Raw genomic sequence first — 13,015 nt, 5'->3', positions numbered from 1 at the left:
AGGGAAGCTAACTATAATCTGAGCACACTTAGGAAAACCAAACCCTTCTTGGCACCTGATGACTTTCAGTTAGCAGTCCAATCACTAGCCATTTCAAATTACAGGAGTGTTACTTTTGCAGGATTACCTAAACAAGACTGGCGCCACTTAGGACCACATTGAACTGCGCTGCCAGGCTCATCAGGAGATCCAAAAGACTTGACCCCATTACACCAGACCTAAAACTTTTAAAATGGCTATTGTTTGAAGCACAGATCGAATTGAAGATAGCCAGCAGAGTCACAAGGCCCTTCATCATAACATACCCATCTATTTTGGCTGAGAAACTCAAACTGTGTGGTGGCTGTTGATTCTAAAGAAATACTAAGGGCCATATGTTGGTAAATCCCAAATACCGTTTCTTAAATACCGATTTTTAACAAATTTTACCAAATCGGTATTTAGAAATCGGTGCTTGGGATGTAGGTAATAATTCGGTAAAAATTACCGAATCGGTAAAATTCGGAAAATAAATACCGAATCCTCAACACTGATCAGTAAATTCCGATTCGGTAAAAACCGAATCGGTAAATTCCGAATACCGAATCGGCTATTCCAATTTGGGAAAAACCCAGGATTCAGCCAATCATGTGCAACCACCCCTCCGCCCAAGCAGTAAGTGGCCACACCCATGCAGGTGCAAGCAATCTGAAGCTGCTGAAGAGGCTGTGAGAGCAGGGCAGAGCCCTTGAGCCACTGAAAAACTTTACTCCTGGTAAATTGAAAAAATGGGAAGCAAAGACACAGAGAGTGAAGTTGCAGAAAGGAAGAGGTGGGATAGCAAATTTAGCACCATGGAGCTGCAGGTCCTGGTGGAGGAGGTTGTCATGGAGCACAATAAATTGTTTGGGATGCAGTCCCTGCTGGTGGCAGAATCTGCCAAAAGGGAGATTTGGCTGGCAATGCAGTCAAAATAAATGCCATCGCTGTCACCACGCAGGATATTGACGACCTGAAGAAGAGGTGGTACGACCTCCGGAGCTTGACAAAGGGAAGGATGACTGAGCTCCACAAACAGGCAAACCTGACTGGAGGAGGGAAGAACAGGACACCTGCCCTGACTGAGCTGGAGGAGCTGGTGGAGTCTACCATTGAACCAAACAGCGTCTGAGGAGTGGGAGATGCAGATAGCTCAGCCCGAGCTGCCACCAGAAAAGGTAAGAAGCATGCACAGCAATCACCCCCACCCCATCCCCTTCCCTTTCCCCTTCCCCTTCCCTTTCCCCTTCCCCTATGTGGTAGTGTTAACCCCACTCCAGTACAGGTAGCAACATACACCAGCAATGCATTATGGGAGATGTAGTCAATGAAACATCTACCATGTCAGACAGCACACCAAAGAACAAGGCATGCAACACACATCAGTGATAAGCAAGCTGAGGCAATAGCAACAGTGTTTCAGAGATCAGAATTTAATTCTATAAGCAGGGCTGCAGGACCACAGAACTAATGTACGAATTTCTGTCCACAGGCGAGACATCTCGCAGGCGTACCAAGGAGAAGGAAGGCAGTGCACCACAGAGGGAAGACACACAGGAGGCGAGTACAAGTGCAGGGAAAGCCACCCAGGAAACTGCTGCACCACCAGCACAGCCAGCCTCCCAAGACCTTCCAGCGTCACCAAGGCTGCAGGCCCCCCCAGAGCGTTTTGGCTCCCCTCTACTCCTGTCCTCACCTGAAGTGCTTGCGTCACCAGCTGTCACAATACCTGCAGTCCAAAAAAGCAAGAGGCATATAGTTGCCACACTAATAGAAATGGAGTTATCAGCAGGATACAAGGTGGGGGGTGAAACATCAACCATGGCCGGTGAGGACAGCACTGGCAATCAGCAGTCCTGCGCCGAGGGGGCCGGCACAGGTGTCAGACGCCGCAGGGCCAGAGACAGCAGTGAATTGCAACATGTTGAGGGTCCCAGTGTCTTCTGTGGACTTGAGAGTAGCATGGTGAAAGAACAGCGCATGCAGGGGAAGGCCATCCAGTCAGTGCAACGACAGATAAGGAACCTGAATGAGAACATGACAAACATTGTAAAGGGCATTAGGTCAATGGCGGAGGGGAGTACAGAGATGGCTGCGGGTATGAGAGAGATGGCTGCAGGCATACGTGACATGTCCCAGTCTGTACTGCTCTTGTGCAGCAAGCTTGACCAGGACAGGGCAGCAAGGTGGAAGGAGAGGCAGCAGGCAGAATGACATATAAGGGCAGTCAACCGCCTGGCCACTGCCACTTTCCTGCTTTGCAGGCGATGTGTAAACATGCAGGAGGGACTGGCACACAGCAGCAGTGAAGTCTCCAGGGGCCGTGTGAGGGTGACAAGTGCTGTTGAGGTGCTGCTGACTGCGCAGCCGGCACATACTGTTGCTCTGGATGTGGGTGAGAGTGAGGAGAGCACCAGTAGGAGCAGCATGACAACCCCCCCTATTACTGACACACGGAAGAGCAGCAGGCTCCATGGGGCTGCCACTGCCCACGCACCCAGTGAGGTCAGCCAGCCAATGTCATCCGGTAGGCGTGGCCGCAAAAACTAATGCTGCCCACACTCCCTGACCTGGAATGGGTGCAGTAACCCAGGACTGCCAGAATGGATGGCTACAATTGGTATTGCACATTTGTAGTGCCAATAAAATTAAACTACGTTGTGTACATACTAAACCTGGCTGTGTCTTCTTACTTACTTAGAAATAGTTGCGTGTGATCTCTGCCCGTCTCTGTCTCCCATCTGTTGCTGGCGCCACTCCTGCTGTGTTGGGCTCAGGCTGTGCACATTCATCATCATGGTCCTCATAATCACCTAATTCCACTTCTGTACCTTTCTTTGTAGCAAGGTTGTGCAACATTGTGCAAGTTGCGATGATCTTACAGCAGATGGGGGGTGAGTATTGACATGCGCCTCCACTTTCTTGGAGGCAGAGGAACCTGTTTTTTAACAGCCCAAAGGTGCGCTCCACAACGTTGCAAGTTGATTTGTGTGCCACGTTGTATCGTCTCTCACTCGGGGTTGATGGGTTCTGGTAGGGTGTCAGGATGAACGCGCGGACGGCATATGCGCTATCACCTATGTGGAAATGGGAGTGCCTTTAATCACATGCGCAACATAACCTACATCTGCAATATCTATCAGGGTGTGTCACAGTGTTTTACCTAGTAGGTATCCTTCTCCGAATTCCCACGCTGTCCGGCGTGTGTAGATCCCACTGTTCTGAAAGATGTAGGAGTCGTGGGTGCTTCCTGGGAATTTGGCCACAATGTCTGTGATTATGTTGTTGGCATCACACATTACCTGCACATTTATTGAGTGGGTGGACTTTATGTTCCTGTAAATGTATTCTGTGGCTGCAGGGGGGCAGATTCGATGTGCGTGCCATCAATGCAGGCGATCACATGTGGGAAGTTTGCCATTTGGTAGAAGTCAGTCTTGGTCTTCAACAGTTCCGCATGTGTGTCAGGGAAGCTGATGTAATGATGCATTCTGTGCATCATGGCCTCCAGGAACTTCCTGAAGAAACGGGACAGGCAGCTCTGGGACACCCCACCTATCGCAGCTATCACCCCCTGCTAACTGCCAGATGCAAGCAGGTGTAGGCTACAGAGCTCCTGCACATGTGGTGGTATGGCGTGCTCCCTTGTTGTTGGGTGCTCCAGTAGTGGGTGCAGGTCCCTTATCAAGTCCAGGATGGTGTGCAGGTGTAGCCTGTATCTTTCATGGATATCTGCCTCAGTAATTTGAAAGAGTGTGATCCGCTGTCTGTAGACGTGCTCCTCCCGTCTCCAGATCCTCTCTCCTGCTGCCGTAGCCGTAGCCGCCTTGCTATCAAATAGATTGCCGCCATTCTGGTCACCCTGTTGCATTTTGGGGACTATTTTATGGCCTGCACCTGGTTACCACCTGCTTTCAATCCATGGTAATTACCGACTCTTAAATACCAAATTTCATGCAATTCTGTATTTTAGAAGTTACCTACATCTCAAATCTCATCTTTTCTGTTTCTTATTTAGCTAATCGGTAAATAAGTATTCAGTAATTACTGATTCGGTATTTGTGGTTCTGTAAATATGAATCGGTATTTACCGATTCATATTTACCGAATCCTTAATTTTGGTTTCCTACGTCTCGAAGGCCTAAATACCGGTCGGTAATGGCTATTTTACCGAATTTCGGCCGTTACTGCCGGTATTTAGCTACCTACATATGGCCCTAACTTCCTACTGTTGAAAACTAAAAAGTTCAATGAAAAGAAAACTTACAATTGCCCCTTCTCCAGTCCAGCCCCAAGAATATGGAATGCACTACCACCTGAAATCAGATCAAACACCTCAACTATTTCCTTAAAAAAATAAGTAAAAATGCTTCTGTTGATCAGATCCCATTAATAGCTGCTTTGAACTCACTTCAGCGTGACTAGTCCATGTGAACACCTCTGGAGCCTGAATCAGCTGGTCAGCTTATTATATAACCCTGTTTTCTTGCCATTCAATCTTGCTCGCATTGTTCCCTTTTATGTTTGATTATTTGCTTGTTTTACAGCTCACATTTTTCCCATTCATGTATGACTTGTTTGCTTTTATATACAGTGCTCTTATACCCTTCCGGGTCATGTTTGCCCTATAAAAAACTCCTCCATCAAAAAAACGGGTGAAGGATGAACTCAAGAAGCCAGCAGGAGATCCTCCAATATAGCGGAGGAGCATCGCCCTGATCTGCCAGCATTTAAAAATGTTTAAAAATATAACAACAAAACAGGTAACCCGTCTATCATCGTTTTCTTTTTCCTTGTTCCGAGGCTTAGGGTCGGGCCAGGGTGGTGACAGGCTGGGTGGGGAGTGCTGGAAACTGCCTTCACTGGGCATGTGAGTCTGGCCAGCTGTCCCAGATGGGCCAAACCCACATGCACAGTGAAACTCTCTCTAACTGAGCTTCATTGCTGGGTTGGAGAGAGAGCAGGCACAGACTCCCATTCTGTTATGTAGCGCATATCCTTGGCGCTCAGGCCAATCCTGAAGCTGCTCTCACAGGAGAGCAGCTTCAGGACAGGTCACAGGGCCGGCTGGGAGTCTGTGACTGTCTGTAGTAAGGAGTAGCACAAGTGTGCAACTCGATGCTGGAGGGCAGCAGGTAAGTTTTGCTTGATCCTTTTTCTGTTTGTCTCCGTCGTCCCCCGTCCCCAGCCACTCCTTATTTTCCCTGATATGAGCCGCTCCTGCAAGAAGCTGAAATATTTTGACAATAAAGGGTGAGAAAATGTAAATTCAGGGAACCTCGATTGACTATTTTAGCCCACGAAATATCAGCAGATGATATTAGGCCGAAAGGCAGTCTGGCGAACACTATTCAAATAAGAGCAAGGAAGAGTTGTTGCGGTTCCTAGGAACGACTGAATATTATTCCAATTTTATACGAGGTTTTGCAGAAAACTGTATGAGAATGAGAAATGTATTAAAGATGTTGAATTTCTTTGGTATAAAGTACGTGAGCATGAACTTTAGGGACATTAAGATGAAACTTGTGACTACTAAAAAGTGAATGTGACTGCCTTAAAAGGTCCATCCAGTGAATGATGTCGCAATGCATCTCAAAATCTGAACTGACATCATCAAAGATACATTACTGTGATTGTTAGAGATGCATGGCTGGGTAAAGATAACCTTTTGTCCCTACACTTGATGGCTCCTTTAATGAAATCATCATAAAAGCGCCATTATATTTAAGCCTTGTTTGTTTTATCCATATCCTATTAAAGTACCAAAATAGAGGCAAAGAAAAAGTAGCATAAACAGTGTAGATAAAAGGAAATGAAGATAATATGATGATGCACAAGCTAAATCTTTAACACAAGCTTTGTCTAGCACGCCCCATTATACGGGTTGACTGCACTGGGATTCAGCATTTTAGGTGACACACATAGCTCTCAGTGCCCTTTCCATATTCATCGGTGTCTGTGAAGATAACTGGCTTAGTTCCGATTATGTGAATGGATTTCTTAATGCAGGTATGCATTGCGTCACCTCAAGTATATATAAATAGTATATCATCAGGACTAACATAGAAAAAGCAAAACACAAGTAAATTATACTTTGCTTGCGGCTACGCATGCGTTGATGTACAGCCTTCCAATAGGTACTGTACACCCAACTAAACATCTTTAAAATGCTTCTTAAAAGAGGCCTGCGGCAGTGGCGCTTCAAGATGGCCGCTTCGTGAGGCGCGCTGCGGCACCAAGATCAGCTCTGAATTGAAGAGTTCCTTTCCTGTATGTGGTTCAGTTTCTTCTACATGGCTCCTTGCTCCAGAAGACACATGGCATGCTGAGGCAAGTTTTCGGACCAGTTTATGGTCTTCTTGGGTGCCTTTTTGCCTCTGTTAGCCTCACCTCGCTGAGTCTGATTTATGTGGTCGCCATCATGTGCATTTTTGATGATGGCGAATCTCTACATCTTTTTGTCCACTTCAAAAAAGCTTCAACGCGCATATTTTTGGACTTTTTTGCCCAATGCCTTCCATTAAATTATCTGCTTAATAAATAATGACAGAAGACTTCTGAGCATGCGGTCTATCTAGTGGATTGTCTAACCATTAACTGCTGCATAGCTTTACACTACCTTTGCTTTGCTGAGTTATGAGCTTCCATGTCTCCTCTTTTGCTGCAGTACCATTTCGTTCACTTTTCTCCCTCTGTTGACAACCTTGGGGTCTATTGTGAGTTGTTGTGGAACTTCTTTCATCTTTTCTACGTTGGAATTATTTCTCCTCAGAGTCTATATCATATGCGGCAGCCATTTTGTGTAGTTTGAATCCTGAACAAAGGAGAATCAGTTTTGGCCTTGTGGAGTACTGTTTGTAAACATCTGTCTTTACTTGGTACTGGCTCCTCATCTAGCCATGTTGTTGCCTCACACCTGTTAGGATGTCTAATTATCTCCTATTCATTGGACTGTTGTGAGGCGCTTTATTTTATTCTCTTTTTCTCTCTACTGAAGAACTGAAGCTACGCTACATCTTTATTATAAATTCTGCTAGTGGTTTGTTGACGTTCTCTAAACTTGTGGATACTCCCTGTGACCTTGGCCTTTTCTCTTTGACAACATTATTTACTGCTGCGTTGTGCAATCCTCACTGCCACAGATTCCCCACTCTGAGTATCGCCTCAACTGTCTGCACGGAACCCCATTCACGGCTCCAAACTATCAAAGTACACGGTCAGGCATTGCCACTGCTCTACCAGTAAGCATCACTCGCTTCATTCTTTAGAGTTTGTATCCTTTCCTTATCCTAGCTGGAGAGTTCAATATTGGAACTCCAGCTCGTACCGCATGCAAATATAGTCACTGGGTGTACTATCACCCTCGTAGCTTCACCGAGAGACCACGGCTCATGCCAGACTCCTTCAAGCCGCGGTCAATAATGCAATGTTATACAGGCATGAATTAAATGTTCTGAAGATGATCCCTTTATTCCTAAACGGGGATCGAAACGCCTTCGACACTGTACACACTATATGCCTATGAATGTACTATAGAACATGGCGCAATAGTGTGCTTCTGCTTTATCAGTCTGCAAGATTTTATTTTACGCAGACCCTACGTTGCCCTTGCCTGAACCCCTCCTCTGTATTTCACTCAGGCAATGTTATGTTTGATCCCTAAAAAAGACAAAGATCCCTCCCTTTTTAAAAATTATAGGCCCATTTCCCTTATTAACACAGACACGCTAAAATACTTGACCTCCGCATCAACAAAGTTATCCCTGACCTAGTCAATATTTATCAATCAGGGTTTGTCAAAGGTAGATCAATTACTGACAATTCGAGACCTTTCCTTAATATTATTCATCTTGCTTCCAAGATGGATTCACCAGTGGCTGCCATTACATTGGATGATGAGAAAGCATTTGATAGGGTCAACTGGGATTTTATTTTTGGTGCATTGAGATGGCATGGATCACTGACACAATATCGATGGAAAAAATATCGACCTACACAGAAATCGACGTTGGAATATTGGAAGCAAAAATATCGACAGCCTATCTAAAACATGGCAAGTACAAAAATATCGAAACAAAAATATCGAAGTTAAAAATATCGTAATTAAAAATATCGTTTTTTTAATAAAAAAAGTGTAAAATAAAGTAAATACTTATAAACCAAATAAACAGAGTTACAAATATTTGATGATGTTTAAAATTAATAAATAATACATATACAATAATATAACATTATTAAAAATATACATAAAAAATATATTTACTTACCTAATAAGTTTTAATAATTATTTTAATAACTTATAAATTATTAAAAACTATTATGAATTACAAATACGTCTACACACATCAAACAATAACATAAATAAAAAGTTAATACTTATATTTATTAAATGTCATAAATGAATTTTTTTTTTATATACTTTCAATATTTTTACAATTAATAATATACCACATTACCAAACATAATAATAAAAAAATTAAATAGCTAAGTAAATAAAACTACTATTCAAAGTCCCAACAAAACTACAGTAATGATAACATTAGATAGCGTAGCACTTAAAATTACTATTCCAACTTCAGAAAATGCAACAGTGGGGAAAGCGTTGCATAGCGTAGGGATAAAAATTACTATTCCAACTCCAGAGGGGGCAACAGTAGGGAAAGCGTTGGATAGCGTAGGGGTAAAAATTACTATTCCAACTCCAGAGGGCGCTACAGTAGGGAAAGTGTTGGATAGCGTAGGGTTAAAAATTACTATTCCAACTCCAGAGGGTGCTACAGTAGGGAAAGCCTTGGATACCGTAGGGGTAAAAATTAATATTCCAACTCCAGAGGGCGCTACAGAAGGGAAAGTGTTGGATAGCGTAGGGGTAAAAATTACTATTCCAACTCGAGAAGAAGCAACAGTAGGGAAAGCATTTGATAGCGTAGGGGTAAAAATTACTATTCGAACTCCAGAGGGTGCTACATTAGGGGAAGCATTGGATAGCGTAGGGGTAACTATTATTATTCCAACTCCAGAGAGTGCTACAGTAGGGAAAGCGTTGGATAGCGTAGGGGTAAAAAATTATATTCCAACTCCAGAGGGCGCTACAGTAGGGAAAGCTTTGGATAGTGTAGGGGTAAAAATTACTATTACAACTCCAGAGGGGGCAACAGTAGGGAAAGCGTTGGATAGCGTAGGGGTAAAAATTACTATCCCAACTCCAGAAGGTGCAACAGTAGGGAAAACGTTAGATAGCGTAGGGGTAAAAATTACTATTCCAACTCCAAAGGGTGCTACAGTAGGGAAAGCATTGGATAGCGTAGGGGTTAGAAATACTATTCCAACTGCACAGAGTGCAACAGTAGGGAAAGCGCTGGATAGAGTACGGGTAAAAATTACTATTTCAGCGCCAGAGAGTGAAACAGTAGGGAAAACATTGGATAGCGTAGAATTTAAATATAACATACTTATAAAAAAAAGTATTTAAAATAATAAATAATTGAATACCCATTAATAATTAAAAACATAATTACAATTGAATAATTAATTAACAATAAATTAACAATAAATTCACAATAAATACCAATAAATATTAATTAATAAATATTAGTCCCCAAATAATAAATATTTAACAATAAAATATTCTTCATTACAAAAAAAATTTAATTTGACATTAATTCACAATTAAAAAATATTAAACAATAACATTATTTTTAATACCAAATGATACTTTTTATGAAACATTGATTACCAATTAATTAAAATTAATTTCCAATTAATAAAAAATAATTGCCAATTAACACAATTAATTACCAACAAAAATTCATTACCAGTTAAAAACAATTATTTGCCAATTAAAAACATTAATTACCAATTAAAAAGTTAATTATCAATTAAAGCAATTATTTTCCAATTAAAACTTTTTATTATATATCTCTAATCCGTCCACTTTCCTGCCTACTCTTTTTTCTTTATTACAAGAATACTCGTTAGTTTCTGGCTACAGATTGAACATTGATAAGTCTGAAGTTTTACCTTTAAACAAACTCTGCCTTTCTCATATGTTTCACGGTTCTGGTTTTGAACCGAATCCCAGGAGTATCAAATGTTTAGGCATTCTATATGCCAACACCATCAGGGAAACTATTAAAATGAACCTTGTGGAAATACTAAAAAAAACTTTCTGTCCTTATTGAGAGCTGGTTCCCTCTTTTCTTATCCTGGTGGGGGAGATTGGCCACAATTAAAATGATGCTCCTTCCAATTATACATTTTTATCTCTCAATGCTCCCAGTTTCCCTTTCGCTTACCTTTTTAGCACCATCAATCACTCCCTAACCAAATTTCTATAGAACAATCGTAAAGCTAGGATCTCACTTTCTCGTCTTCAACAACCCAAAGATTTGGTTGGAGTCAATTTTCCCAATCTCAAACGTTATCATTCTGCTTTCTCTTTGAAAAATGGACTTTTTTTAATCAAATCCCCTCATACTCCTACAACGGCTTGGAGTTTGTTCGAAAAAGCTTAATTTACACCCTTTTCATTTCTTACAGCTACTCTAGACCATTTGTTGAAGGATAAGACCCCTGGGGACTTTTTGGACATTAGTGAATCTTTTGGCATTTCCACCACACATGCTCTTCAGTATCCTTTATTGAAGGCTTCCCTGACTCATCTCCTTTTCCAGGCTAGTTCCCCTAATACACCTCACCAGGTTTCCTCCTCCTCACTTGACTTTTCTACCCCTCTTAAAGCAGCTGTTCTTTACAAAATGCTGGCCCGTTCTTTTGATGTTAGAACTAAATCTAAATTGGAACTCTTATGGGAGAAAGATATGGCCCAAGATTTCTCATTTAAAAAATAGGACGCTATCTGGTCCAAAATACAAACTTCTTCACGTTCAGCTAGCACTACAAAGACTTTTTTTTTTTATAAAATACTTTTTGCACTCCTTCTGATCTGCACAAATTTAAGTTACTAGAATCCAAATGATGCTGGTCTTGCTCCTATGAGAACAGTGATTTCCTTCGTATGTTTTTCCATTGCCCGCAGATTAAGTCCTTTTGGTCTTGTATATGGTCGCAACTAAATGACATTTTATCTACAAATTATTCTTTTGAAATTGTACATGTATTTTCGTGTAGTTCTTCACCTTTATGGGATGTCCAAAGTAATGTTTGCAAATTTATAGTCTTGTATTTATCCATTCCCTTTCAGATCATCACCACCAACTTGGATGGACACTTCAACAATTTTGTATCAAGCCTGGTGGAACTTGTTATGTCATCATCACAGGCTTGATCATGCCTTCGCCACTTCATTACCTTTATTAATCAAAAAAGATTTGTTGTGGTCACCATTAACCTATTTTCTCTCTAGAATTGCTTCCTGATTCCACTTGTTTTTTATTTTCATTGGTTTTATAGACATTTTTATTATTGTTTAAATTTTTTATGTTTTCCCCCTCCCTCTCTCTCTTCCCCCTTTTCTTTTCTTCTCTTCTCTCCCCCTCCTTCCTTCAAAATATTAAAATGCATTTTTTCTTATGAACAGTTTTTCCCTCTTAAGCGATTTGATTGCATGTACGTCATTTATACTGTTTTTTTTACTATTTTCCTTTTTTATGCTATATGACCTTGTAAAGATGTTTTACTATGTTTATTATCTCAATAAAGCATTCTAAACTAAAAAAAATGCTTCTTATAAAACGCCAATTGCTGCGGCAAAAGGTTTGAATAAGGAATATAAAAAAGAAATTAAACGGAGGCAAATCAAGTATTAATCGTCTAGAGTACAGGTAAAATACTATTAGAAAAATAGTGCATTTAGATACAGTTCTTTTAATTCCTTCAAGCATTATACATTCCATCTGCAAATCCCACTAGAGCCCTACCTGTTTTTGGTGCAATAAACTGCATACCTTTATTTGCAGTTAAAAGTGAAAAAAGATGCGACCGAAAATAAGCAACCACTAGTGCATTCAAAGAGAAGCTGTTTAAACTCAGATTAACCAATTAGGCTGAAGTATACATATGAGTCACTGCACATGGGGCTCATGTCTTAATAATCTCACTTAGCAGTGCTCGGAAGAACTAAAGATCACAACCAATGACATGCACTGCTCCTGCTCCTTTCAGATACGCCCCGATTCTGACTCAATAAAGCAACTTTGCATTACTGCCTCGTCAGTCCTCCCCGTCCCAGTCCTAACTACATGAGCATAGCACCTCCCACCAGAAACTCCCCAGCAACTCAAAACCCATCCCTTCCCTCCAGGCCACACCCTGAGGCATATAGACATGTGACCCGCCTGCCCACATCCTGTTTGTTTTTTCTGGTGATTACTACCTAAAGCAAGACTTCTTCGTTAGAGGTGCTGATTGAAAATTCCTCTTTTTGGGTAAGTGTGTTACGGTCCGCTGGGCAGCCGTATTGTTCCCCTGTCTGCCTGTCTCTTGACCATGGGTACGTTGGAGTCCCTGCTTTAGCGGGACCATGGGATTGGGGGGGTCCGGACTGCTTGGTGTTTGGTGGTGACTCCCTGCTGCGGCTTCCCCTCTTCTGGGTCCATTCCCTGCTTTAGCAGGAACACCCGGGGAGAGAGGGGAGGTGTTGGGTGTGGCTGGCTTTTTCTGCACGCCTAGGGTGTGGCAGATTAGCTCCTCCTCGGAGGTCTTCTTCGCGGTTGTAGCCTCGGTTGCTTCGGTGTCCGTGCTGCCCCGCTGTTACTTTATGGTGTCTCCTACCTCATGGGACCGGCAGGGGCATTAGAGTGTTGCTGTGGGCTGAGAGAGGAGTCCGGTGTGGCCCTCTTGTTGGCAGCTGGTTCCCCTCTTGATAGGGGAGTTGCGGTAGGTTTGTGTGTACTGCGGGGGTTTCCCAGTTTTCCGGGCAGCGTGCAGCCTATGGCCTTGGGTTTACGATCTCTGTCCCGGGGGGTGGTGTGTTCAGAGCCTGGGGTGTTGGTCAGTCATGTGTTTGTTCCTGACGTGGTTGGTGTGCCTTACCTGG

At 42.4% G+C, this 13,015-nt stretch overlaps 1 protein-coding gene across 1 annotated transcript in view; it reads right to left on the bottom strand.

Annotated features, from left to right (window-relative positions):
• Positions 1–13,015, bottom strand: part of LOC147747514 (spermatogenesis-associated protein 1-like) — a 496,200-nt gene that overhangs the window by 155,508 nt on the left and 327,677 nt on the right. The gene's annotated exons all lie outside the window — the stretch shown is intronic.

Source organism: Lissotriton vulgaris, chromosome 1_1 (genome assembly GCF_964263255.1).
Source record: "Lissotriton vulgaris chromosome 1_1, aLisVul1.2, whole genome shotgun sequence".
Classification (NCBI taxonomy): domain Eukaryota; kingdom Metazoa; phylum Chordata; class Amphibia; order Caudata; family Salamandridae; genus Lissotriton; species Lissotriton vulgaris.
The sequence above is the reverse complement of the archived record's forward strand: the minus strand, read 5'-3'. Positions and strand labels throughout refer to the sequence as shown.